Source organism: Corvus brachyrhynchos, unplaced genomic scaffold, assembly GCF_000691975.1.
Source record: "Corvus brachyrhynchos isolate BGI_N302 unplaced genomic scaffold, ASM69197v1 scaffold80, whole genome shotgun sequence".
NCBI classification, from domain to species: Eukaryota; Metazoa; Chordata; class Aves; order Passeriformes; family Corvidae; genus Corvus; species Corvus brachyrhynchos.
In genome coordinates this window covers 14,579,118-14,584,266 of record NW_008236769.1, presented here as the reverse complement: position 1 = coordinate 14,584,266, position 5,149 = coordinate 14,579,118, and positions in this window count along the sequence as shown.

The window sequence follows — 5,149 nt, the reverse complement described above, 5'->3', positions numbered from 1 at the left end:
GGGGGTGGTGCCGCCATCGGTGAGGTGACCCCCGGGTGGTGCCCGCGGCACAAAGGGTTCTCTCCCAGCCCCGTTGTGGGGGTGGCGTTTCGCAGCTGCCGCAAACATCGCAGAAGTAACGCCGAGCAGCGGCTCTAAGCTGCGCCAGGGCTGAGTTAAGAAGCCCGGCGAGCCGAAAACGAAGTATTTAACCTGTCGTTGGGTTGTTAACTGGTCGGTAAACTTCCTGCTCGGTTTTGTTGGCCGACAGACTGAAGTGCATTGCACTGGCAGCGGCTTATGAAAATGTGCTCTAAGAGATGCCTCAGATCGAATTCCACTTGGTTGACACCAGCTCCAGGCGAATTCAGAGGAGACCGCCAAGTTGATGAGAGGATGAATTTTCTCACTTCTATGAGAAAAGGTTGAGAAAATTCGGATTGCTCAGCCTGGAAGAGAGGAGGCTTTGGGGTGACCTGATTGTGTCATTTCAGTACCTAAAGGGAACTTAGAGGAAAGATGGGGCAAGAGTATTGACAAGGGCATGTCGTGACAGGACAAGGGGGAATGGCTTCAAACTGAAAGAGAGTGGGTTTAGATTGGATATTAGGAAAAAAATTCTTTGCTGTGAGGGTGGGGAGGCACTGGAACAGACTGCCCAGGGAAGTTGTGGATGCCCCATCCCTGGGAGAATTCAAGGCCAGGCTGGATGGGGCTTTGAGTAACCTGGACTAGTGGAAGGTGTCCCTGTGTATGGCAGGGGGTTCAAACTAAATGGTCTTCAAGGTCTCTTCCACCTCAAACCATGCTGTGATTTTATGATGATGAACTTCGGTATTGGGAGGCAGTAGCCCAGGACACACAGGACTCTGTGTTTTTGTGTAGTACAGTACAAGTAAAGCTCCTAATAAATTTGGACAGAGTTGACTGGAAAACTAGCATTTGGTCTGAGCCTGGGGCAGTGTTGCTTCATCTGTGTCCAGTTTGCTGGGCAGGATGGGAAAATCAAGAGTTCTGTATTCTCACAAGAACACAGGACTTGTGTGATGCTTACGTTCAGAAATTGGTCAGATTTCGGCCCAAACTGCTGTTTTATGTGTTTTTGCTCTTTATTCATCACAAATTATGCTTAAACACAAGCACTATCTTTGGTTTCATACATCATCAGGACAGGGGTTTCATTTGTGAAGTTCTCTAGTGCTGTGGGCTCCTTGGTCATCTCAGCACACTCAAGCAAGGTCTCCTTATTTATTTATTTTGGACATTAAACAGAGCTTATCTTCTCCAAGGGGACAACAAATAGTTCTTCACTAGTGCAAAAACAGAAAATGCAAACTGCCTAGGAAAAAAGTGTCTTTATTTGAAGCTTTAATTAATCTATTCTGCTCCTGTAGGTTGGTTTGTCCCGGTTGATGTCCGTTTCTGTGCCGTTAATCACTGTGTGTTTATAGGCAAATCAGATTCCCGCAGGGGGTGACCATCAGCTCCAGCTGTGGCTGCAGAAAGCCCTGATCACCTGCCGGGGTGTCACAGCTGACCCTGAACAGGGGGTTGGGCTTCAGAACCTCCTGGCGTCCTGTCCAACCTGAATTCCTGTGTGAATCACCAGCAGATCACCGGGACTGCCTCACCCAAATGGCAGGGGGTGGAACTGGATGGTCTTTGAGGTCCCGCCCAACCCAAACCATGCCAGAATTCCGTGGTTAAACAGCCAGGGCTTTAGCTGAGCTGTCAGTAGTGGTCACTATGTTACAGATTCTCACCTCTGTTAAATCTACTTCCCATTGGCCACTAGTACATAGCAGGAAACATCTTCTGATTTAAAATTCCTCTGCCTACAACACAATAATGTCTGGTCTGCTGCCGTCTTGCTTTGAGACTCTTATAAAAGCTTCTTTGTTTTATTTAATATCAGATTACACGGAGGTACAGTTTCATATCACACCTGAAAACATGTTGAGATGCACCCATATTGATAAAGAAGCCCATCAAGAATTTCTGTGTTAGTGAATTCCCAGAAATTCACGGAATCATAGAATATCCTGAGTTGGAAGGGACCCACAAGGATCATCGAGGTCCAATTCTTGTCATCGAAGTAAATTGTATTTACAGAGTTGGCTCTTGGGAAAACTGTCTTTCAGGTTGTTTGAATACTAGTTTGCTGAACTCTTACCTTGAAAAACTCATAAAAAAGGTGTGACGTTATTTTAACATGGTAAAGGATTGAATTACGATTTTAAATCCTCTGTTTTACTGTTTTCAAAATGACAGTACTTATGTTCCCCACAGAAGTCTGGAAAGCGGATTATTGTCCGTATTCCCAGGCTGCACAGTCAGCAACTGCTCGTAGGAAAAGATGGGGGAGGAGAGGGAATCCTTGCCATTTATCAAGGGGCAGCAGATAAAAAGACTGCAGGTTTGGCTGTCTGACAGGGAAAGGTGGCTGTCCCAGTTCTCAGCATTTGGGCTCATTAGCTCCTAAATGATAGTAAAATAGTTTTGCTGCCAAAATTATTTAAAAGCAGATCCTTGCTTTGGGCTTTTGTTTAAAGGTGGAATTTATATTCTCCATTCTCGTCACATTTGTAATATTTGCTCTGTAAGCATAGGACTGACTGACTGATGACTGTTTAATGCTGTTAATTAAGTAGTGTTAACCCTGGGGTCTTTAAAAATGCCAGCACGTGTCATCTTTGTGTTCAGCCCAAATTAATTTCAATTCACTGTTAAGATATTTAGATTTTCCAGATAATTAAAACTCCCTAAAAGATTGTTTGCAGGTGACATGTCAAAGACATTCTAATTGCAACTGAAAACTAAAGGACAGCTACATCTAGAAAACAGAACATTTTCTGGAAAGGTCATCTTGGTGCATCAGATATGTGGAGATGGGGAGGGAAAAGAGGACCAGAGGGCCTGGGAGAGGTGCTGGATCCATTTAGGTTTGCTCTGCCAGACCTTTGGTCAGCTCATCACCTGCAGTTCCTGGTTGTACCCACCCCTCACCCGGGTGCTTCAGTGTTGGCAGCTGCTTTGTTTTGGGTTGTTTTTGGGGATTTTGAATACTGGCTTGAAATACCATTTGTACTTTCCTGAAACGACTCCAGGGCTTCTTGAGTTCTGGCAGATGATTGGCTTTGTCTCTGCAGGGGCCTCATTTAGTTCAGCCCATGAGCACTCGGAAATGATACACTGGTGACAGCCTCCCCAGCAGTTGGTGTTGCAAATAGTTCAGCTGTGAGTGTAGTAATTGTTGTGAGGTGCCTTCCTGCAGGGGGAAGCGAGGGCATCCCCGAAGAAATTACAGGGGAGAAACACAGGGATCTACTGGAGCAGGGTCTGAGGTGCTCATGTAAAACAAACCAAAACAAAAACCAAACCCAAACAAACAAAAAACCCCAACCCAACCATGTTTTCCAACTAATATACAAAGTTCTTCTTCAAACTCCCACCCATCACTTCACACGGGTGGGAGTTACTTCACACTCACTTGAAACAAAAGGTAGAGAAATCAGGCAAGTTCTTGTATGTGTGACAAAAGAAAGGGGCCTTCACAAAGCTTCTGAAAAAGAACCTGGGGCACTTCAGGGCTCAGAGCCTGCCTGAGCCCCCCTGACAGGTGATGGGAAATGCCTATTTTATTGACTGTCCCCTGGCTCCACCAGCTGCAGGGACAAAGCCCCTCCCTTGGTTTTTGCCAAGGGCAAAGGATTCATTTTATTGATGCTTTGCCACCTGCTCATTAGGGAGATGGGCCCTGGCTTTGGCAGGGGAAGTTCTCCAGGCTGCAGTGGCTGTGAAGGAAGAGAAGAGCACTTGACCCCCTCTGTGAGCCCCTCCACCCCTGGTACCTTCTGTCCCACCTGGACCTGCCACCCGAAGCTCACTGCAAACCCAGCAGAGCTGCCAAAATCCCTTTGTATTTAACCAAGCAACACCAGCAGATACAAGGTTTGCAGTCCACTTTTATGTTTTCCAGATAAAAATGTTGAAGAATAACGTTGTATATGACTCCCAGTGGAAGAGCACAACATTTACCAGCCCATAAGGGCTTTGAGAGCAGCTACATCTGCAATCCCTCTACTCTTCCCTTTTCAAGAACTAAAATGAGCCCATTCTTGAAGAACACAGTGTCATGATTTTCTTCTGAAAGAGGCTGTGGTGACTGTGTCACAGAACGAGCTGAACCTGGATTGTTGATTTATTTTTCCTTTTTAAATCATATCAGCACACTGAGAAACCTGTAAATGTGTTTTAAAGGCTCTGAGGAGTACAGTGATTTAAATGCTTTTTTCCAGATCAATATTAGTGTGCCTTTTTGAAAATTGATAGTACAGAATTACAGCGTGTACACTCTGGGGAGTTCTCAGTGTTTTTAAAATTAAGCTGTGCTATTTTTGTGCTCATCTGTGTGAGCTGCCAATTTTCATGCAAATTATGGATTCTTAAAATAACTAAACATACAAAAGCAATGTTGAGTTTCCTTCAGAGGAGAGCCTTCATCTCAACGCAGCAGCTTGATTTTAGTACGGTTTTTGTAGCAGACTAAATTGTATCTTTGCAGGCCAACATCTGTGGTACAGCCCGGGATGGTTCTTCGTGGATCCACTTCAGCGGGGACCCACGCTGTGCTCCAAAATGCTTCCAGTGTGAGCACAGATCCAACCTAAACCCTTATCCGAAGTCGGGGTGCAGCTCATGCTTGCCTTTGGCTGTCCCTTTGGCACAAGCTCTCAGCGCTCGAGTGCCAAGGCAAAGCTGCAGAGTCCGAGTTCCGACCCGTGCAGATGAATCTCGCTGTGGAATTTGCTTTCGCGCTGGGAGCGGGGCTGGCGTGCAGGAATGAGGAGCGGACGGATCATCCCTACACTCAGCAGCCCGAATCCAAATAAACTCTGTCCACTAAGCTGCCCTAAAACTGCCCGAACAGATCGGCCCTGCAAATATCGGCCCCCAGTTCTGGCTCTGTAAATATTTTTCTTCTCATGAAAAGTGCCGGCCGGGTCGGATCCTGCCCTCTCCCTCCCCGATATCGGAGCTATTTTATATGTTATTTTTCTCGCAGCAAGCACAGCCGCAGGGTCCAAAGTTGCAACCGGGGGCAGGGACGCGACCGCCCCCCGAGCCCGGTGATGCGGGGTCGGGCCGCAGTGCTGAATCACGGCGGGGG